Here is a 24,538-nt window from a genome sequence, read left to right as displayed (position 1 = left end):
TTCGTGAACAATTCGGCGAAACGTTCCACAAAGTAATAGCACACCAATAGGGAACAATCCACACGTTTCGGTATATTACTGTCTATGTAGTGTAAAAACTGTGGGAGGAGTTAGGGTGGTAAATTTGGCTATAATAATAAGAATATATATGTGAGATAACAGTAAGTGGTCTTGCCATGCAAGAACACTTAATTATATTTGACAATTTAATATATGCTTCCATGTAATATCCCCTCTCTGCTGGTCATCACTTTCCATGACTTCCAGGATTCCTGTACGCTTTGCAGCTTCTCCTCTGCTGTTTGCTTTAAATCTTAAAGTGGAGTTCCAGTTGATTTAAAAAAAGAAAATAAAAGTCAGCAGCTACAAAAACTGACTTTTAGCCTGGGTTCTCATTCCTGTGCAAATCGAATGTGATTTGTGTACGGTGCGTTTGGAGCCATACGTTTTGTATGGCTCTAATCGCACCGCAACTGCACCAAAAATGCGCAGGACCCTTTTTTTTGGTCTGCACTAGAATCGGATTGCATGGGTATTCACACCTATGTGATCCGATTCTGCACATCGCACCATGTTTTGCAGACCACTTTCGGGGTGTTGTTAACTTAAAGTGGAGTTCCACTCACTCTGTAAAAAAATAAAAGTCAGCAGCTACAAAAACTGTAGCTGCTGACTTTTATAAAACAGCCACTCACCTGTCCCACGATCCTGTGTTGCCCCCACCGCAGCCCATTTCACAGGCCATCCTGTATTTCAGGAGGCCGGCATCTTCAGTGTGGGCACCCGGCTGTGACTGCTTGCAGGCTTCACAGCCAGGTGCCCACTGCGCATGTGCGAGTAGCACTGCACTTTGTAAATGGCCCCATCGTCTTCTGGGACCTGTCATGTGTCCCACATGACTTCGGAAAGGGAGGGTAGGAAGACAACTTCCATTTCCGATCGCCTAGGCATTCGCAGCGGAAGTGGGAGCGGGTACCTGTCAAATTTGGGTACCCTTACCCCCCCCCCCCGCTCCCCAAAGGTGCCAATTCTTAATGGGGAGCAGGGGACCAGTCTTTAAAGCAGAACTTCACCTTTTGGGTGGAACTCCGCTTTGACATGCACACACGCAGTGGTTTGCATGAACAGGGTGCAATTTTGATGCGGTGCGGAATTTGCACAGAAAACGCTGCTAATTCCGCACCGCATCAGTGTGAACCAGGGCTTAAAATACATACACTTACCTGTCCCACGATCCGGCGGTGTCCTCACCATGGCTGGTTTCACCAGCCGTCTTCTCTCCCTGGTGCCGGCATCTTCAGTGTGGGCACCCGGCTGTGACAGCTTACGGCTTCACAGCCGGGTACCCACTGCGCATATGTGAGTAGCACTGCGGTTTCTGGAACCTGTCACGTATTCTACCTTTTTTTTGCAACTGGAACGCACTGGAACTGCAAGCACTGATGTGAACTATGACATTGACAACCATATAACCTACTTTCTGTGCGTTTTGGATGCAGAAAAAAAGCAACTGAAATGCTTGTAGTATGAACTGGCCCTAAAACTTTTGGACCCATATTGGTGATCCTCCGTGGGCTGGTGATATTCTCCCTTGCTCCACAACTGTGAGTCAAGCACTTGCAACACAACAATGTAAAATGAACTTTTGGCAAAAATACCCCAAAACAGACATAGTTTTTCTATCCAAAATAAAGCAAAATAGTACTGGCACCTTGAGTAAATACATAAACACTGACTATGAGAAGGTTCTTTCACCAGTACTGTAAATGCAATGTTTATTTACTATCATATAAAGAGAGATAACGGTACAGCTGTTTTCACAAACAATTTCTGTATTTCATATTTTATTCCTCTGTAGTATAACTTTGCCTGTAGTTTCTATATTCCTGGTTGTTTATTTTTTTATAGGACAAAATAAATGCTCTGAACAGCCCTCCTCGCAGTACCACGTACTATGTGTTATTTTTAATCACATTGTGCCTCCCACCTCCCCATTGATGAAAATGGATCCTGTTTCTTTAAATAATTCATGTTAATCTAGCTGCTGGATGGAAATGATGGGCAGTGAATACAGTGACATCAGCAGCAAAGCAATATCAGCCACCTGCTTCCAGCAAGAGACACACACATACAGAGAGAGGGTGGAGGGAGAACCCGAGCTACACCCCCTCTTTAACTCCTCATTGCACTTGAGCTTCAGAACAGGATATCCAGGTGAGTGACCTGCCCCCCAGACAGCTCACAACCCCATCCCAATTGTTCTCATACAATACTTCGCAAGCAGCCCCAGCTTCATTTCCTGCAGCTGCCGACAGCAGCTGGTGCCTGCTGGGTCGCACAGGCCTTCTCGCACAATCTAGAATCACTTTCTAAAATCTCCTGTCTGGTGCCTACTCTCCTCCCTGCCTGTCCTGCATACAGATGGACACATGTGCAGCCTAGCCAGCCTTCCTGACCCACAAAACTGGGTGCTAGGAAGTTAGGTTACCATCACTATTAATGTTACCCAATCCCGTTCTCCCATTCCTTATACCAAAGCTAGAGTTAAGCTCTTATGCATCCGGTAAGTATGATGGATGGGGTCGATTGGAGATTGTTAATAAAAGATTTTAGTATCTTTAGGAGGTATCCTATTGTTATCCAACTTATCGTAAAACTAATATAGATAGATAGACAGATAGATAGATAGATAGATAGATAGATAGATAGATAGATAGATAGATAAGGAGATAGAGATAGATAGATAGATAGATAGATAGATAGATAGATAGATAGATAGATAAGGAGATAGAGATAGATAGATAGATAGATAGATAGATAGATAGATAGATAGATAGATAGAGAGATAAGTAGATAGATAGAGAGAGAGATAGGTAGAGAGAGAGAGAGATAGGTAGAGAGGGAGAGATCTGAGTTGTGCATCCACAAACAATGCTTCTCCCCTGATCTATTTCAATGTATTTACTACCTTTATGTTCCATATTCCAATATTCTCATATTAAAGAAGTTGCAGGATATAAAGGGCGCTTATACAAATTCCAAATCACTTCCACCTTTGCACAATTTAGCGTCTACAGACAGGGCAGATCAGAGGTGTCAGATATACGTTGGGAGAAGAGCTGTGGCCGACTCAAGGGTGTCTCTCCTCTTCTGTTCCCAGCTGCTAAATTAGCGCACACACTCCCCCTCCCCTCTTATTACAGAATATACAGTGCAGTCATATTGTGCTGTAGAATAAATAAAGATGTCAGATCTTCAGCTTCCTGCATTAATCAGGGCTTGTAAGAGGGTGCTGGAGCCCTGAGGTTGTAGGTTGGGGCCAAGCCCACTATCCAGAGCTTTGACTTTGCGAGGTTTTATGATGTAGGTTTAAAAATAAAATAACAAAACACTGGCAGCTTGTGAATGAAAACAGGTTTAGCCAATTTTAGTTTTTGCCTGAGCTTGTGAGATTTCCAAAAGGGAGGGAGAGAGGGGACTGGAAGGAAGGAGCACAGACTGATTCGTGACCAGAGATGAGGGGCGGATGGGAGCTGTGTGTCTGCTTGTTCCTAGATGGATGGCATTATGTGATTGTATGTAGGTGAGTCTTCTCCACAGAGGCGCAGAGAAAGCGTCCCATCTGTTGTGTGCTGCACCTGATAAACTCAGTAGGTGACTGAAGCTCCTGGCAGAAGGTGTGCACTGGCAGAGCATGATGTGGAAAAAAGACAGGGACAGAGTTCATCTGAGTGGAGAGAGAAGGTAGCAACATTATACCTTAACAAGAGATAAAGAAAATTCCAACTTTCTACCGAACATCTCTAGTAATATTCTCCATAAAGCTTTCTTTTTCAACCAGGGAAAACCTAGGGTTCCTTAAGCAATGAACTATTTCTTCCCGATGACCACAAATGTATGGAGCATTCTTTCCACTGACCATCACACTAATGTACCATGAGCTTTAGATATAATATTTATTAGCAGGGGTTCCCTGAGACTAGAAAGTTTTTGCAGGCTGCTCCATAGTAAAAATGTACAATGGACAAACATTGCAATGGTGTGGGATTCATGTTTCCAACAAGTCAATTCACCCAGAATTAATATTTCCATTCTGGTAAATTATGTATGGAGGCAACCAATTTCTCCTGAAACCAATTGCCTGTGTCATGCTTTTTATGGTGTTAGTATTTTAAATAGAGATGAGCTTGGGCATACTCCAAAGTCCTCTCTAACCCAAACTCTGAACTCTTGATTTTTTTATACCCAATGAGCTGCGAGCTAGGTCATTCCCCACTCTGTAGCTCATAGGGGTTGTGACAAATCCAACCGGGACAGGGGCTTTTGGAGGGGACTAGAGGCTAGCCTTCTGCCCATTGATTATGGTCCATGGAGGAGACTGAGAATTGTTTCTGCTTCTCCCAGTCAGAGCATGGAAAAGAGCTCAGTTCAGCCTCTGATCCCATGGTCATAGGCAGCAGATCATTCTCTAATGATGGACAATAACGTGATGAGCGCAGAGAGTGAGGCTTGGATTAATTCTCTGCATAAAGACAATAAAGCTTCCCTTCTGGAGTGCATGGAAAGGTGTAATATTAATCTTGTACAGGTTACTGGTCAGAGGAAATATGGGACCCTCCTGCAGATTGGGTTGGAGAAGCTCTTCAACTTGGGACAGAAATATTTATCAACAATCTCCCTCAGGAAATGTTTGAATATAAATTAATTCCACTTTTTCAGACTGCTGGAATATTGCATGAGTTTGGTCCAGGGGTGGACTGACCATTTGCAAACTCGGGCACTGCCCGAGGGCCCGGGGTCAGTAGGGGGCCCCATGAGATGCCCCTGGTACCTTTTTCATAGGCTTTTTTGAGTTTGGGCAAGGATACAGGGGCCCCATGATCCCCTATTGCCCAGGGGCCCCATGAGTTGTCAGTCCACCCCTGGTTTGGTCTCATGATGGACAGATTGCACAGGTAGGGCCAGTCACCTGAAATACAGCATGTGCACTATACTTGTATTCAGAGGTGCCGGGCTGTCTGGCGTGGGCTCCCGGCTGGGTGACTGGCTGTTGATTAGCTTACTGTTTAATTAGATCACTGTTAGGGCTCATCTACACTGCAGCTAATAAACTCACATTTAGGAGCTTTTCTGCATTTTTTTCAGCAGCCCCTGCACTCACCCTAATGTTTTCCTGTGTGTCCATGTACACTATGTCGTTTACAGGCAGTTGAGTTTACAGTTGTTTTTTTTAACGCACCAAACTTGCATGCAGGAGTAGATTTTATCAGCGTTTCAAATGCCAAGCGCTTGTAAACACGTGTAAACATGGCTAACCGCATTTATAAGCGTTTGCGATTAGAAGTGTTTTTTGACTGGTCCATATCCAGGGCCAATTCACTAAGCGGTATCCTACTGCATCCGAGTATGCAGTAGGATACTGCATAGCATTTAAAAAAAAAAAAAAACATTTGAATCCACTAAAAAAGGCTACTAAAATACCACATGATTTTATCAAGTCATGTGGAATTTTAGTAATGAAAAGCATGCATCATGTTTCAGCTGTCACCGGGGTTCCCCGCAATTAAAAAATAATTTTTAAAAACGGCGTGGGGTCCCATCCATACCAAGCGCTTCTGGTCTGGTATGGATTTTGAGGTAAAGCCCCACGCCAAAATTTAAAAAAATGGCGTGGGGTTCACCCCCAAAATCCATACCAGACCCTTATCCAAGCATGCAGCCCAGCAGGTCAGGAAAGGGGGGGGCGAGCGAGCGCCCCCCCCCGAACCATACCAGGCCAAGTGTCCTCAACATGGGGGGGTGCTTTGGGGTAGGGAGAGCTCCCCCCCAAAACACCTTGTCCCCATGGGGACAAGGGCCTCTTCCCTGCAACCCTGGGCTGTGGTTGTGGGGGTCTGCTTATCCGAATCTGTAAGTCCCCTTTATCAGGGTCCCGGCCACCCCCCCCCCCACGTGAATGAGTATGGGGTACATGGTACCGCTACCCATTCACAAAAAAAAAGCTGAAGTGTGAAAAAAGACATAATTCTTTGACAAGTCCTTTAATAAAAGAATGTCCCCCGAAGTAGATCCAACATCGATCACGATGTCCGCCTCCGTCGCTCCAAAAAAAAAAAGGCTCCGCTACCAACGCTGGCCCCCTGGCCATCTGCTCAGAAGCTGGTTTGACAGTTCTTAAATATGTAAGGGGCGGTGCCATCACGTGTGTGACCCCACTCTCCTGTGACATCAGTGACCAGCATGCCCCGGTCGATGATGTCACACGGGGGCAGGGTCACACAGGTGATGTCACCGGGTGGCCCCGCTCCTTACATATTTAAGAACTGTCAAACCAGCTTCTAAACAGACGGTCGGGGGCCAGCGTCGGTAGCGGAGCCTTTTTTTTTTTCAGAGCGGCGTCGGTGGACATCGTGATTAACGTTGGATCTACTGCGGGGGATTCTTTTATTAAAGGACTTGTCAAAAAATGACTCCTGTCTTTTTTCACACTACAGCTTTTTTTTCACACTACAGCTCGCCCCCCCTTTTCTTGACCTGCCGGGCTGCATGCTCGGATAAGGGTCTGGTATGGATGTTGGGGGGGAACCCCACGCCATTTTTTTAAATTTTGGCGTGGGGCTTCCCCTCAAAATCCATACCAGACCCAAAGGGCTTGGTATGGATGGGAGGAGGGACCCCATGCCGTTTTTTAAAATAATTTTTTAATTACTGGCAATTCTTTCTTTTTCATTCAGCTGTCAGTGGGAATCCCGCTGACAGCTGATACATGATGCATGCTTTTCACTACTAAAATACCGCATGACTTGATAAAATAACTCATGCGGTATTTTAGTAGCCTTTTTTAGTGAATTTATTATTTTTCTGGGAATTTGGGAGGGTCTTCTGAGGTTATCTTTAAAAAACGTTTCTAAATGCAAACGTGCATAAACGCGGCTAAACGCGGTATGCAAACGCGGTTAAACTGACATTTTTTAACCTACGTTTTACAGCAGTCAGTTTCCATCGTACAGAAGAGTTTTCCAAATGCCCTGTGTACATGAGCCCTTAGATGTTGGATGTTCATTAGATGTGCTGAAGATATTACTGTTTACCATTTGCAGTGTTTAGGATAATGTGATCAAGCTCTTACCTAATCAACGCTTTATATTTGTTTTTATTGTTCATGTGGGGACTGTCCCTATTTCTGAAATGAATAAAAACCTGTATTCCTATTCAATAAACAGTTCCAGTTGCACCTAAGATAGTGTTGTCTAGTCCTTAGGTGCAATGCCAAGCCTTAATACCTTGGTCATGTATCCCAACAGTGAGGAAGCAGTTCTCTAACGGAACCCAGGCGGAGTGCCAGGAAGTCTGTCACAGGTGTAATGGCTAAGCCAGCAGCCCATTGGAGTACAAAAAGCAGGAGTTCAGGTTAAAGATGAGTTTGGAGGATGTCCGTGCTCATTTCTAATTTTCAGGGACCTGGAATACACACATCAGAAATTCTGACCTCACTGCGACATTCCTAATCTGCATGATTTTTTAGGTCAGTGAGTCAAAAGTTATTGAAATCAGAGATAAATAAGAAAATAGCATTTTAAAATGGGTAAAGCAGTGGTAGCCTCCATATTCCTCTTGGTAGAGATTTTCTTTGTGGACTCCAGCTGTGAACATTTCCAGGCCTACACACCTGTTTTAGGATTTCAACAGGCATTCTACTGTCTTCCAGATTTTTTTAGTTTTTCTTATATTATGGGAGACGCAGCATGAGTGAGGGCACGCAGAAAAACCCTGTTTAAATAAAATTTAAAGAAGCCCTGTTGCGTGGAAACAAGGATGAGAAATTGCAATACTAAGATCTGGCAGCAAGAGTCTTCAAGAGACAGGAAGCCATTCAGATTGACACTTGAACAATTATGTTAACCTAATAACACAGTGCAGTGTTTCCAAATGTTGGGAACACATGGAATGCTTTGTTTTTTTTTGGTCAACCCAGAGGGCTGAATGAAAAAAAAAAACCTACAGATCGCTGTACTAACATAACCGACTGGCCTCTGTTTAATGAAAAGCTTTACACACGGGCCGAACGTCAGCTGGTTCCTGCCAAACGGACCCCTTTCAGTTGTATGTCAACAGTACACCCCACTCTGACCTGTTTGTAATACATGAGTAACATTCCTAACCACCTCCCGCTCGCCATATAAGGAAGTGACGGACAGCCGGCGGTTCTCTTGTTCTGGGAGGACATCATATGACGTCCTCCCACTCTAACTGTGCATGTGATCTCCCGGGGGCATGCCACGCTGCGATCGGTGGTGCGCTGTGTCCCTGGGACACAGCAGATTATCGATCAGAGTAAAGAGCCGATGACGTCGGCTTTGTCATGTGATCTCGTGTCCAATCACAGTTGATCACATGTAAATAGGAAATGCCGATTATCAGCAGTCCTCTCCTCACACTGACAGCACATGAGGAGAGAAGAGCCGGTAATCGGCATTCCTCAGAGGGGACATCTGCACTGATCATCAGGGCACTGATGACCTCAGGGTGAATAGCTCTACACCAAGTTCACTATATGACACTGAAGGTATTTATACATGTTGACCATATCCCCCTAATCTCCTCTTCTCAAGAGAGAATAAATTCAGTTCCTCTAATCTTTCCTCATAGCTGATCTCCTCCATGCCTCTTATCAGTTTGGTTGGCCTTCTCTGTACTTTCTCCAGTTCCCCAATGTTCTTTTTGTGAGTTGGTGCCCAAAACTGAACTGCATATTCCAGATGAGCTCTTACTAATGATTTGTACAGGGGTAAAATGATATCTCTCTCTCTGGAATCTATACCTCTTTTAATACAAGAGAGGATTTGTTCGCTTTAGCAACTGCAGCTTGGCATTGCATGCCATTATTAAGCTTGTGATCTACCAGAACTCCCAGATCCTTCTCCACCATTGATTCCCCCAGTTGTACCCCCTCCTAGTATGTATGATGCATGCATATTCTTAGCCCCCAAGTGCAGAATCTTACATTTATCAACATTAAACCTAATTTGCCATATGGACCTATATTCCTCCTCTGCAATAAGCTCATGGTCACTTCAGTGAAACTTATAACAGAAATGTTCAGCAGAATCTGCTGAACAAAAAAAAAAAGCAAGCCGCTGATCAGAGCTATTCATCTACCTCTCACCCTCTGCTTCCTCCCCTCCTGCACTGCCTACAATGCCTACACTGCCCCCTCACTGTCCTCTGCCTCCACCACCAATCCCCCCAGCACCCATTCTCACCCCCCAGCATCAGAACCCAACCCCCCCCCCCCACGCGTGCGCTGGCGTGGATCCCTGTGGGTCTGATGCGATTTACGGCTTCCCCCGCTGTCTCTTATGCCAGCAAATGTGTTTACCAGCCCCTTTTATTTCCTGAATGAACAAAGTGATCAGTAGCGATCCTATTCAGACTCATATTCACTCATTACAGTGCAGCTTAGGTTGCAGAGAAAGGGACTGTCTTCAGTCTCTTTTGCTGTCTCAGAAAAGAGACATTAGAGGTCTGTTTAGACCCCTGATGTCTCTCCAAAGCCTCCCCACACACACACATATGTACAAATATATATTTTCAAAAATAAAAAATTCATACAATTGTAAAAAATAGTCCCATTCATGTCACACAGCAGGACACAGCAGATTCATGGATGCCAGATCTGTCCTTGCAGCCAAAGCGTCCCAATTGACATGAATGGGACTGCCTGCACAGGGATGCACAGAACACCTGTGCATCCCCATGCGAGTAAACACTGCTCTCAATGGGCATACACTTTAGTACACCCCATGTGAATGAGGCCTTAGTAGGAATTTTTGTTATTTATTAATTCAATACAGGTTAAGCTTTTACACTTAGTAGGAATTTAGTGGGAATTTTGTAAAATGTGCGGTGTTTTATCTGCTTATTATTATTATAATACAGGATTTATATAGCACCAACAGTTTGTGCAGCTCTTTACAAAATGAAGGTAGACATAACAGTTACAATACAATTTGGTACAAGAGGAAACAGAGGGCCCTGCTCGTTAGAGCTTACAATCTAGGAGGAAGGGTTGAGTGGTACAAAAGGTAATAGCTGTGGGGGATAAGCTGATGGAGGAAATAAAAGCCAGTTTACTAATTAGAAGCAGGATAGGCTTCTTTAAAGAGAGATGTTTTCAGGGATTGTCTAAAGGTGGGTAGATTAGGAGATAGTCAAGACAGATTGGGGTAGGGAGTTCCATAAGATGGAAGAAGCTCGGGAGAAGTCCTGGAGGCGAGCATGGGAGGATGTGACACAGAAACTAGAGAGCAGAAGGTCTTGAGAGGATCGAAGAGAGCGGTTTGGTTGATATTTTGAGACCAGGTCAGTGATGTAGCTGGGGGCAGAGTTGTGGATGGCTTTGTAAATTAGTATTTTGAATTTTATTCGCTGGGCAAGTGGAAGCCAGTGGAGAGATTGACAGAGAGGGGTAGCAGACACTGAACCGTTGGTAAGGTGGAGGAGCCTGGCAGCAGTATTCTTGATGGACTGGAGGAAGGATAGCCTATGTAAAGGTAAGCCAATGAGGAGGGAGTTGCAGTAGTGCTTATAATACTTTTAGTGTATTTTTAGTGAAAATATTGTTTTGACAAACATTTGTGCAAATATTGTGGGGCCTTAAAAGCCAATACCACCTTATTTTTATTTTACTGGCCATGTGCTTTCAGGAAATGTATGCTTTAGGGTGTCATTTACAAACTCTGAAAGCTGTAAATTAAAAATGAAGACTTCCTGATTTTTTAGAGAAATTGGGTTATTTAGTTTTGTGTAAGTTTGATTTTCACCATTTCACAAAAGGGCACAATTTAAAATTTACAAATATTTGTTATTTATTAACTTAATAGAGGTTTTGAATCATATCATGAATTATGTAAAATGTGCTGTTTTTCATTTACAAGCTCTTAAAGCTGTAAGGGAAAAATAAAAAAGCAATGGAAAAATTGCAAAAATGGTCTGGCCACCTGAGTTTAAAAGTGAAGAGCAGGGCCTGGCAGTGAAAGGGTTAAAACTAGCTTATACTTCCTACCCAGAGCACAGGAACAGGTTCTCTTTCATCCCCTCTTCCCAGGACCACATGCTCACCTTGACTTCAGTCCCTCATCAGTTCTGTTAGGCTGTGGGTGTTTGGTGAATGGCTTAGTGCTGTCATGTGGAGTGAGTCACATGCTCCTATATACCCCAAAGTTCCAGGTATTTTCTTTGCTTCTGTAAGCTGAATGGAAAAAGGGGGTGCAAAGGGAAGGTGAGCACGTGTGCTGCTGGGAATGGAGTTGAGATCCAAGCAAGTCTATAATTTATTTTGCATTGGCAAAGCGCAAGTTTTATCTTTGTTTAAAGCAGAGCTCCACCCAAAAGGGGAAGTTCCACTTTAAGACTTCTTCCCCAGCTCCCCGTTAAGCATTCGCACCTTTGGGGAGCGGGTACCTGATTTTGACAGGAACCCGCACCCACTTTCGCTGTGATCGCATAGGCAATCAGAAGTGGAGGTTTTCCTCTGCCCCTTTAGTCCTCTGGGACACTTGACAGGTCCCAGAGGACTATTAATAATGTGCAATGCTGCTCCCTCATGCGCAGTGGGCACCCGGCTGTGAAACCCCATGCTGTGACAATCAAGTGCCCATACTTTAGATGCCGGCACCAGGGACACGGAATGCCCGGGGAACCCGGCTGCAGTGAGGACAACGCTGGATCTTAGGACAGGTAAGTGGCTGTTTAAAAGTTAGCATCTACAGTTTTTGTAGCTGCTGACTTTTATTTTTTTCAACAGAGACTGCAACTCCGCTTTAAAGAATAAAAGGTTTATTATTTTCAAATAGTTACAGGAAAGTCTTCCATAATCCATCAGAGTATTAGGGACAAAGGCACAACAAATTTGTTTTAATTAAAGAGGAATTGTGGGTATGAATATTTTGTACATAGTTACATCGGCCCAAGCTTGATCAATGTAACTATGTATATACTAAAGCTGGAAATCACTGAAGTAGACACCACTACTCTAGTGATCTCCACTTGATTATGGGCCCCATGTCAGGTGGCTGGCCTGCTGTATTCTGAACATAAGAGGTTGGCTGTTCATTTGGGCACCATTCAGAGAATGCTTTGAATTTCCTGAATTAATGCAAAGAGTTCTCTGGTTGGATGAGGTGGAGAGGCAGGCCACTGGTGTGACATAGATGATAGCCACACATTGCTTTAAGGGTGGCTCTAAAGTGGGGGTCAGCAACCTGTAGTTTGCGATCTACCAGTAAATCACAGCCAGGTGACTGGTAGATCGCAGTCTGGACTTGCTGACCCGCCATTCCAGAGCATCAAACAAAGTGCAATGCAGAGGGACTACTTGTAAAGTTGGACCTGTAGTAAGGAGCAAGAGCCTGCAGAGTGGTGCCAGCAGCATGAAAGAAGAGATCTTCAGTTCAGTGTGAAGCAATACACTGGGCATAATAGTATAGGGCTGCTTTCACACTGAGGCCTGCGGTTTACCCACACTGTGGGTGCAGTACAGTTTGCCTGCAGCTTTCCTGCGGGTTTACTGTGCCTAGCCATAGACTTCTATTATATCCTGTGGGTTTGGTGCACTTTCTGAAAGCGCACCAAAACTCCTGAATGCAGGAACCCAAAAAAACAACAAAATTTACCTACAAACACCTATATTCACACCTAAATAGGAGGGTGCTACATTTGCTAAGTTACTCAACCGCAGGGTTTTATCACCCCCCAACTTTACGCATCAATGAGCCCTAAGCATGCCGCTACCAAATGCATCTAAGGGCTCATTCACAAGTGCAACAAGCACTGCTGCTCCTCTTAAAAGCAATCCAAGTGTGTTTGACAGGTGGTGCGGAGGCAATATGTTGCCTCCCCGCCACCTGATTTAAACCCATGTTTGTTGTGCAATGTGTGTGATTGCAACATGGCAGTACAGCAATTAGAGGATTAAATCAGGTGTGAGGAGGCGACACTGCCTGGTGATCTTTGACTTCTCTTATGTTGTTCAGATAGATCTCCACCTCTTTAAGGTTGCCTACCCCTGATCTACAATATGAAACCATGCTAAAGTATGAGAGTACAACATACGGTTGCCACCTCATCCTTTTAAACCCAAACACATATTAATTACACAGGTTCTGGGGCTGATTAAGGTGGTACTTAAACTCACTTAGTGCCTTATCTGCATTAAATTAACCTCAGAACCTGTGTAAATAATATGTGTTCGGGTTTAACCACTTCCCGTTCGGGCCATGTATATAAACGGCTGGACGGAAGCAGTGCAGGAGCTGGTGGCCATTTATAAATGTCCTCCCCGCTTCCCTGCCTGTGCGCTCTGCCTGGGAGCGCGTGGCACCATGATTGCTGTATGGGACCTCTGTGTGAGGTCCCGATCATATGATCACCGATTGGCCAGTCAGTGATCACAGGAATAGTAGTAAGCAAGATGTCACTTCTGACATCATTGCTTACTACGTGTGAAATCTGTGAATGATCACAGAGGTCACATGGTACAATGCTATTCACAACAGCCTTGTTCCATGTGACAAGCTGTGACCAATCACAGCTCACACAGTATTTCTCAATGGCTGCAAGAATGCAGCCAGAGAGAAGGAGAAATGATTGCTTTTACAGCCTTTATAGGTGTAAAAGCAATCAGTGTAATAAAAAAAAAAACTTCATCACCCCCACAAGTAGTACAGTGTCACTATGGTGACACTGTATTGCTAGGGTGACAGTATGTTAAAAAAGAAAAACAAAAAAAATAAACAAATAATATAAAAAAAATAAAATTAAAATTTGAAAAAAATTTTTAATTATAACTTATAAACTAATTTGGGTTATTTTTTTTTTTTTTTTTTTACTAAAAAGATAGATGAATACATTTTGGCCAAGATTTATAAAGAAAGATTATTTATTTTCAAAACTTTATAAGAAAAACACTTTTTTTTCAAAATGTTTGGACTTTTTCATTTATATAGCAAAAATATAAAAATCCCAGTGGTGAGTAAATACCACCAAAATAAAGTTTTATCTGTCTAAAAAAAATGCTAAAAAATTCATATGGGTACAGTGTTGCATGACCGCGCAATTGTCATTCAAGGTGTGATAGCGCTGAAAGCTGAAAATTGGTCTGGACTGGAACGGGATGAAAGTGTCTGGACTTGAAATGGTTAAAGAGATGAGGTGGCAACCCTGGTACAACACTTGGACTCTTGTAAGACTGAAGCAAGTAGCCTAGAATTAACCTCAACCCACCTTTAAGATACATTGCACCCAGTGGGCCAGAACAGTGCAGGACTGTTGAGATCTCTGGTGTTTACCACATGGCATTAGCAGACTGTTAATTTATAATTAGTCAAAGAGGTGTATGTGGGACCATAATTTAAAGGTGCCTTGTTGGTGATGTATGCTTTTCATATATATTACCAAACATGTAACTTGGAGCTCCATTTTTGTTTATTTGTGGAAGCAGGTTTCATCAGGGCCTTTTTGCTGCCTGGCAGGGCCAAGTGCTTAGAATTGGTTTATTACACATCTAGCTAATTATCTTCCCTACATGCTTCTGTCTTGGTATCAGGGGTAGACTGACCATTTGGAAACTCGGGCACTGCCCAAGGGCCCGGGGTCAGTAGGGGGCCCCATGAGATGCCCCTGGTACCTTTTTCATAGGCTTTTTTGAGTTTGGGCAAGGACACAGGGGCCCCATGATCCCCTATTGCCCGGGGGCCCCATGACTTGTCAGTCCACCCCTGCTTGGTAGTTATATGCCAATGAGCCGCTTGCCTTATCTTTTTTTATTATCATCCTAACAAGGCACACACTGGGAAGATTTATTAAAACTGTAAAACTGAAGCGCTCAGAATTTGGTGCAGCTGTGCACAGTAGCCAATCAGCTTCTACTTACAGCATGTTCAATTAAGCTTTGACAAAAAAAACTGTTAGCTGATTGGTTTCTATACAGAGCTGCACCAGATTTTGCATGCTCCAGTTTTAGTAAATCCCCCCACTGTGTCCTTTGAGAGAGACATCACCCATTAAGGACAGTGTGATCTCCAAACAACCCTTAGACCCTCTATAAGCAATAATACATCATTTTATGGCCTCTGCAAAGTGGATGTTTTTGGCACCAGAAGCTATGGAACAAATAACTGTCACTGCATGTAGTAGACATATCACATGCAAAAACATGACAATACCCACACAACGAAAGTTGCTGTTGCTACAATTTATATTATTACAGCATAATACTAGCAGATATAAAATGTTGAAATAATGCAATGAACACTTTGGTGCTAATGGTAATGCCAACAAACCTTTCTCAAAAATCCGTAAAAAAAAGATCAACTGATCTGTATAAGTAGAAACTTCCTGTCTAAAGAAGAAATCAACATATTCATTCTAATACCTGTCTCTGACAGCTTTACTGGCAGATGGTAATCCTGTCCATATTTTCTGAGCCTCACTGAGTAGTATTGAATATCAGCAATGCTACACATTCCACCCTTTGGGAAACACCGGAATACTAGCAAGAACAATGATGCTCTGTAACTGATGAAGTTTTCTTTTTTTTCCCTGAGTGCCCCACATTGAGAACGGCATATTCCTATGTTTAGAAATGTATCCATTCTCCTGTAATTTACAGGAATGCAGTTCTGTGCGGATCCATTTTTTTCTTTACTCAATATGCATTGCCTCAGTTCTAGATGAAAAATGTAGCTTTATCAGCATAGATCCAACACATAAACCTGTGTATGCGAAAATGCAAACTGACACATTTATCTACGTAAGTCACACATACTTCATCAGTGATACTATTCTTTGTGATTATACCATTTTAAAGGATAACCATTTCAACAAGCAAACATGGTGTTAGGCAAGTTGTAAGGAAAGGTGAGCTAGATCATCAGAGCTAAGGTCAGAACCAGGAGGAACGGTACCAAAGCTGCAAAGGGAAGCGGCAAGCAATATACACATGTGCGACAATAAGGACAAAAGGAGAACACCTCATAATCATTAAACAACCTCATCTTTTACTGTAATAATGGGAATTCTGTATCCATTCTAGGATTCCTATTAATATACAAAAATATATAACATTACAGGTTATCTATGTCATCAAATTAAATTATCCCAACAACAGCACCACCTGCCTGGAGTTTGCATGTTCTCCCTGTGCCTGTGTGGGTTTCCTCTGGGTACTCCGGTTTCCTCCCACACTCCAAAGACCTGTCTAAATTGGCCCTTATATGTATATATATGAATGTGAGTTAGGGACCTTAGATTGTACACCCCTTGAGGGTTAGGGACTGATGTGAATGTACTATATGTATGTAAAGCGCTGTGTAAATTGACAGCGCTATATAAGTACCTATAATAAATAAATAAATATAAAAGAGCTCTAAATGTATCTTTCACTACAGGCCCTCTTTAAAGTAAAAAAAAAATGTATACAATATATGTACAAAATATATACAGTATATACAGTATCTCACAGAAGTGAGTATACCCATCACATTTTTGTAAATATTTTATTATATCTTTTCATGTGACAACACTGAAGAAATGACACTTTGCTACAATGTAAAGTAGTGAGTGTACAGCTTGTATAACAGTGTAAATTTGCTGTCCCCTCAAAATAACTCAACACACAGCCATTAATGTCTAAACCGCTGGCAGCAAAAGTGAGTACACCCCTAAGTGACAATGTCCAAATTGGGCCCAAAGTGTCAATATTTTGTGTGACCACCATTATTTTCCAGCACTGCCTTAACCCTCTTGGGCATGGAGTTCACCAGAGCTTCACAGGTTGCCACTGGAGTCCTCTTCCACTCCTTCATGATGACATCATGGAGCTGGTGGATGTTAGAGACCTTGCGCTCCTCCACCTTCTGTTTGAGGATGCCCCACAGATGCTCAGTAGGGATTAGGTCTGGAGACATGCTTGGCCAGTCCATCATCTTTACCCTCAGCTTCTTTAGCAAGGCGGTGGTCGCCTTGGAGGTGTGTTTGGGGTCGTTATCATGTTAGAATACTGCCCTGCGGCCCAGTCTCTGAAGGGAGGCGATCATGCTCTGCTTCAGTAGTTCATAGTACATGTTGGCATTCATGGTTCCCTCAATGAATTGTAGCTCCCCAGTGCTAGCAGCACTCATGCAACCCCAGACCATGACACTCCCACCGCCATGCTTGACTGTAGGCAAGACACGCTTGTCTTTGTACTCCTCACCTGGTTGCCGCCACACACTCTTGACATCATCTAAACCAAATCAGTTTATCTTGGTCTCATCGGACCACAGGACATGGTTCCAGTAATCCATGTCCTTAGTCTACTTGTCTTCAGCAAACTGTTTGCGGGCATTCTTGTGCATCATCTTTAGAAGAGGCTTCCTTCTGGGATGACAGCCATGCAGACCAATTTGATGCAGTGTGCGTCATATGGCCTGAGCACTGACAGGATGACCTCCCACGCCTTAAAACCTCTGCAGCAATGCTGGCAGCACTCATACATTTATTTCCCAAAGACAACTTCTGGATATGATGCTGAGCATGTGCACTCAACTTCTTTGTTCGTCCATGGCGAAGCCTGTTCTTAGTGGAACCTGTCCTGTTAAACCGCTGTATGGTCTTGGCCATCATGCTACAGCTCAGTTTCAGGGTCTTGGCAATCTTCTTATAGCCTAGGCCATCTTTATGTAGAGCAACAATTCTTTTTTTCAGAACCCCAGAGAGTTCTTTGCCATGAGCTGCCATGTTGAACTTCCAGTGACCAGTATGAGAGAGTGAGTGCGATAACACCAAATTTAACACACCTTCTCCTCATTCACACCTGAGAGCTTGTAACACAAACGAGTCACATGACACCGGCGAGGGAAAATGGCTAATTGAGCACAATTTGGACATTTTCACTTAGGAGTATACTCACATCTGTTGCCAGCAGTTTAGATATTAATGGCTGTGTGTTAAGTTCTTTTGATGGGACAGCAAATTTACACTGTATACAAGCTGTACACTCAATGCTTTACATTACATACAAAAATGTGAGGGGTGTACTTACTTCTGTGAGATACTGTATATACAGTGTATACACTGCATTGCGAAACGTATTGGGACACCTGCCTTTACATGCACATAAACTTTGATGGCATCTCAGTCTTAGTTCGTAGGGTTCAATATTGAGTTGGCCCACCCTTTGCAGCTATAACAACTTCAACTCTTCTGGAAAGGCTGTCCACAAGCTTTAGGAATGTGTCTATTAGAATGTTTGACCATTCTTCCAGAAGCGCATTTGTGAAGTCAGGCACTGATGTTGGACTAGAAGGCCTGGCTCGCAGTCTCTGCTCTAATTTGTCCTAAAGGTGTTATATCGAGTTGAGGTCAGGACTCTGTGCAGGCCAGTCAAGTTCCTCCACCCCAAACTTGCTCATCCATGTCTTTATGGACATTGCTTTGTGCACTGGTGCGCAGTCTTGTTAGTAGAGGAATGGGCCATCCCTAAACTGTTCCCACAAAGTTGGGAGCATGAAAATGTCCAAAATGTCTTGGTATGCTGACGCCTTAAAAGTCCCCTTCACTGGACCAAGTCCAACCCCTGAAAAACAACCCCATATCATAATCACCCCTCCACCAAACTTTAAACTTCGCACAATGCAGTCAGGCAAGTACCGTTCTCCTGGCAACCACCAAACCCAGACATGTCCATAGGATTGCCAGACAGAGAAGAGTGATTAGTCACTCCAGAGAACACGTCTCCACTGCTCTAGAGTCCAGTGGCGACGTACTTTACACCACTGCATCCAACGCTTTGCATTGCACTTGGTGATGTAAGGCTTAGATGCAGCTGCTCAGCCATGGAAACCCATTCCCTTACGCTCTCTACGCACTGTTGTTTTGCTAATCTGAAGGCCACAGGAAGTTTGGCGTTCTTTAGCTTTTTAGTCTGCAGACAGTTGGCGATGTCTGCGCACTGTGCTCTTCAGCATGCACTGACCCCGCTCTGTCATTTTATGTGGCCTACCACTTTGTGGTTGAGTTGCTGTTATTCCCATTTGCTTCCACTTTGTTATATAATATTAACAGTTGACTGTGGAATATTTAGTAGTAAGAAAATTTCATGGATAGACTTATTGCACAGGTGACAACCTATCACAGTACCACACTTGAATTCAATGAGCACCTGAGAGGGACCCATTCTTTTACAAATGTTTGTAGAAGCAGTCTGCATGCCTAGGTGCTTGATTTTATACATCTTTGGTCATGGAGGTGATTGGAACACCTAAATCCAATGATCCAATGCTTTTGGCAATATAGTGTGTATATATATATTTTAGTATCAAAAAGTTTCGAGAAGAGAGACAGCAGCGCCACTCTAAGTGTAGACGGTTATAATCAGGCAGATTTCATGGTAAAATTTCATTCACATAGGTAGGTAACAGATAGGCATGTCAAGTGATGGAGGTCCAGTGAGAGCATCAGGTCCTTTGGCTGCGCTCTGGGTGTTTTCCCGCCGCTCCAGTGGTGTCCAGGGCTCAGGGAGTAGCAGAGGGGTGATGGGAGGCTCGCAGAGATGATGTCACCACATGGACTGGGTTTCCAGACGAATCTTGTCATCTTGGAAACCCGGTCCATGCATAAACTGTGTTTACTATGCTTCAGTTTGTGAATGAACAGGAAGCCGCTCAGTACAGAGCACTTCCCATTCGGTCACTGTCCCGTGCTGCTGAGGCTGCAGAGAAAAGGACTAGGGAATCTCTGTAAACAGTCCCTTTCTCTGTCTCAAAAGTGAGATATCAGGGGTCTGTTTAGATCCCTGATATTTCACCAAAGCTCCTCAACAGGGCTAATAAAATTGTAGAAAATATTAGAAAAAATTTTTAAAAATAAAGTAAAAAACTACTTACACCATCCACTGCCCTACTGACACAGTCCACTGCTCTACTGACTGACACCATCCACTGCTCTACTCAAACCAACTTCTGCCATACTGACACATCCACTGCTTTACTGACACTGTCCACTACTCTACTGATACTGTCCACTGCCCTACTGACACCATCCTCTGCCCCACTGACAGCAACCACTGCCCTACTGACACTGTCTACACATCATATACTGCCCTACTGACACTATTCACAGCTCTACTGATTGACATAGTCCACTTTAAGGTATGCAAAGTTCATATTTTTACAGTGACATTTGTCTTATTAATCTAAGCATATTTTATGGGTAAGAATGCTTTTGTTTTTTTTAACCATGTCCTTTTAAGCCCCTCCCACTGTTAAGACAATTTGGCCACACCCAATATTCGCTGGGCATGTGTTAGCTGCATTACTACTCTCCCTGGGGCACCCAAAGGTGTCCCAGGTCTTTTACAATCCTATAGTGTATACTACAAAAAAAATTGCCATGCGCCTGCTAGAGTGTTTGGGTTTGGCTTGAAGAAAAGGTGGCAACCCTATTACCTCGCTCCCCATGTGCATCAGTAAGCCTTGGCTGCCCAAGACCCTGTCACTGGTTTGCCAGTTTTCCTTCCTTGGACCACTTTTGATCGATCCTGACCACTACAGACCAGGAACATTTTACAACAGCTGCAGTTTTGAAGTTGCTCTGACCCAGTTGTTTAGCCATTCCTGTTTTGTCCTTGTTAAAGGCTCATTTTTCCTGCTTTCAACATATCAACTTCAGGGACAACATGTTTACTTGCTGTCTAATATATCCCACCTGCTTTCAGATGCTACTGTACCCAGATGATCAATGTTATTGACTTTACCTGTCAGTGGTCATAATGTTATGGCTGATTAGTGTGTGTGAGTCTGCTCAGACCTACAGTGAGGAACAGAAGTATTTGAACACCCTGTGATTTTGCAAGTTCACCCACTTAGAAATCATGGAGGGGTCTGAAATTCCCATTGTAGGTGCATTCCCACTCTGAGAGGCAGAATTTAAAAATAAAATCAGGAAATCACATTGTATGATTTTTAAAGAATTTATTTGTCTTGTACTGCTGAACATAAGTATTTGAACACCTAAGAAACAGCAAGAATTCTGGCTCTCAGAGACCTGTTACTGTACCTTTAAAAAGTCCATCTCTACTCCACTCATTAATCTAACTTCGTAGCACCTGTCTGAGCTCTTTAAAGACACCTGTCCACCCACAGTCAGTCAGACGCCAACTACTACCATGGGCAAGACCAAAGAACTGTCAAAAGACACCAGAGACAAAATTGTGGACCTCCACAAGGCTGGAAAGGGCTACAGGGCAATTGCCAAGCAGCTTGGTGAAAATAGATCAACTGTTGGAGCAATTGTTAGAGCATTGAAGATGGGTCGTGGCTGGGTCTTCCAGCATGACAACGACCCGAAGCACACAGCCAGGATTGGCTCCGTAAGAAGCATATCAAGGTTCTGGAGTGGCCTAGCCAGTCTCCAGACCTAAATCCAATGGAACATCTTTGGAGGGAGCTGAAACTCCGTGTTGCTCAGCGACAGCCCCGAAACCTGACAGATCTAGAGGAGATCTGTGTGGCGGAGTGGGCCAAAATCCCTGTTGCAGTGTGTGCAAACCTGGTCAAGAACTACAGGAAACGTTTGACCTCTGTAATTGCAAACAAAGGCTTCTGTACCAAATATTAACACTGATTTTCTCAGGTGTTCAAATACTTATGTTCAGCAGTGCAAGACAAATACATTCTTTAAAAATCATACAATGTGATTTCCTGAATTTATTTTTAGTTCTGTCTCTCGGAGTGGGAATGCACCTACAATGTGAATTTCAGACCCCTCCACGATTTCTAAGTGGGAGAACTTGAAAAATTGCAGGGTGTTCAATTACTTCTGTTCCTCACTGTATAAAAAGACAATAACATCTTGATGGTTTATCCAGTAATTGGTTTTATCTAACAAGTTCTCCAGCAAAGCTGATGACTTGCTGATGGAACCAAAAAAAAATTCTGATCCACTTATCCTGTGACTTATTTTATCTGCACAGTTGTTCTGCAAGGGTGCTGACTGAACATGTCTAAGTACATACTAAAAATGTTTTTTTGCTCATCCCAACAGGCTGAAGGAAAAAAAAAACTGAGAGGTCGCTGTACTAACAAAGCAATGTTAGTGTGGCGATTTACCCCACTGTGCTTTTGTGTTCTGACAGGGGGACTGTCCCCCTGCCAAAACACACTGATCAGTGCTCGTAGCCATTGGCTGTTAGGTTGCAGTGCGTTTGCCATACGTTGTCCATCACTGATCCATGTGCTGCTTTGCTAAATTGGCTTGTAAGACAACAAATACTGCATGCTTCATTTACAGTTATGAAAATTAAATAATGGATAGAACATAATCGAACAACTCAATACATTGTATGTATATGTTGTGTAGGTCTTCAGTTGACTCTCCTGGCAATATTTATTATTGCTATGGTTCTCCCAAGCCTGTCTCCAGTATTTAAACACTTCAGCTCTGTCTTGGAGCCACAGGCACTCAAGAGAAAGAGAACAAATTGTATAATTTTCTTCCTAGAACTCATTGCACTGATTCTACTAAAAAAAAACAATATTCAAACAAACCACTTACTTCCCCCACCCTCCCATGCTGCAGCTACACCACCTGTACAGGTAAGTGTGTAATCTAACTTGTACAGTAATGTAGCCTTGCTCATTTATACCTTTGCATGCCTAACCACTTGCCTACTTTTATCCCCTTCCTGCCCAGGCCAACTTTGAATGACAATTGTGCGCTCATGCAACATTGTACCCATGTGAAATTATCATTTTTTCAGAAAAATAGAGCTTTCTTTTGGTGGTATTTAATTGCCACTGGGGTTTTTATTTTCTGCACTGTAAATGAAAAAAGAGCAAACAAATTTTAAAAAGAGAAAGGTTTCTATCATAAAATTTAGCAAACAGGTAATTTTTCTCCTTCACTGATGTGCATTGATGAGGCTGCACTGATAGGCAGCACTGATGGGCACTGATGAGGTGGCACTGATAGGTAGCACTGGTGGGCATTGATGGGGAGGCACTGATAGGCAGCACTGATGGGCAGCAGTGACTGGCAGCACTGACTGATAGCACCGGCTGGAGGCACTGACAGACGGCACTGATAGGCGACACTGCTGCACACTGACTGGTGGCACTGCTGGGCATTGACAGGCAGAACTGCTGGGCCCTCACAGGCGACACTGCTGGGCACTGATGGGTGGCACTGATGGGTGACACTGCTGGATGGCACTCTTGGGCACTGTATTTACATTGTGAACTGTATTTTCATTGTGATCTGCTGTGTCATTGGACACAGCTGATCACGTGGTAAAAGACCACTGTGATTGGCCTTTTACCTCATCACGTGATCACGTAGGGGCGTGTTCTGGAAGGACGTCCATGGACGTCCTCCCAGAACTGGACAACCGCGCTGTAGTGGTCTTTCGGCTACAGCGCGGTTGGGAAGAGGTTAAACTGGTATTAACCACTTGCCCTCCGGAAGGTTTATACCCTTTTCCAGTCCAGGCCATTTGTTGCTATACCGCTCTGCGCTATTTTAACTGGCAATTGCGTGGCCATGCAACACTGTACCCAAATGAAATTTAAATAATTTATTTCACACAAATAGAGCTTTCTTTTGATGGTATTTAATTATCGCTATAAACATAAAAAGATCGGAATGTTAAAAAAAAAACAATATTTCTGCTATAAAACATTTCTAATAAGAAAAAAAATCTAATTTCTTCATAAATCTTGTCCAAAATGTATTCAGCTACATGTCTTTGATAAAAAAAAATCCCAATATGTGTGTATTGATTGGTTTGTGTGAAAGTTATAGCGCTTACAAAATATGAGATATATACTGGATTTTTTTTACTAATGATAGTGATCAGTGACTTATATTGGGCCTGCGGGAGAGTGGCAGGCAATCTGACAATACCTGAAACTGACAAACTTCCAGATCTGTTCAGTAATCCATTATGAAACTTTGCCCCTGTGCAGTAGTTTCCTGGTACAAAGACCAGTCAAAGCTGCTCTCTCTCCTTGTGGAGGGTGACTGGTCTTGCATCCTGCCTCTCTTGTAGTTTTCCATAGGCAGCCTGTTGTAGGTGGAGCTGCTGGGTCCCTCCCAGAGCTCTGCTCTCAGCACTGGCTATGTACAACATAATGATGGTGTTACTGCTACTTTTACAGGGTCATATCTAGGTTTCCAAAGACATTTGGTGCACACAGAGTGTGGCTATTACAGAATATGTTTACATGGAAAAAATGTGTCTGGAGTTCAGCTTTAACATAACTAAAAAATTAAGAACACAAAGCAAATATATTTTAAAAAAAAAGGTGAATGTGTGCTTTAAGGTAGATCCTATTTGTTGAGTAGTTTAACTATAAACTCTATCATACTTCTAAATATACACTGCTCAAAAAAATTAAAGGAACACTTTGAAAACACATCAGATCTCAACAGGGAAAAATATCATGCTGGATATCTATACTGATATGGACTGGGTATTGTGTTAGGAACGTAAGGATGCCCC

General features: G+C 43.2%; 1 protein-coding gene across 1 annotated transcript in view; it reads left to right on the top strand.

Annotated features, from left to right (window-relative positions):
* Positions 1–2,089: 2,089 nt before the first annotated feature.
* The window catches only part of BAZ2A (bromodomain adjacent to zinc finger domain 2A), a 145,465-nt gene continuing 123,016 nt past the window's right edge, over positions 2,090–24,538 (top strand). Inside the window, exon 1 of the mRNA XM_089680463.1 lies at positions 2,090–2,214. The gene's annotated coding sequence lies outside the window, so the exon portion shown is untranslated. The remainder of the gene's footprint in view (positions 2,215–24,538) is intronic.

The sequence above is a fragment of the Staurois parvus genome, unplaced genomic scaffold (assembly GCF_062004578.1).
Source record: "Staurois parvus isolate SC_StPar_1 unplaced genomic scaffold, SC_StPar_1.0 ptg000017l, whole genome shotgun sequence".
NCBI classification, from domain to species: domain Eukaryota; kingdom Metazoa; phylum Chordata; class Amphibia; order Anura; family Ranidae; genus Staurois; species Staurois parvus.
Note: the sequence above shows the minus strand (reverse complement) of the source record. Positions and strands in the feature narration are given on the sequence as shown.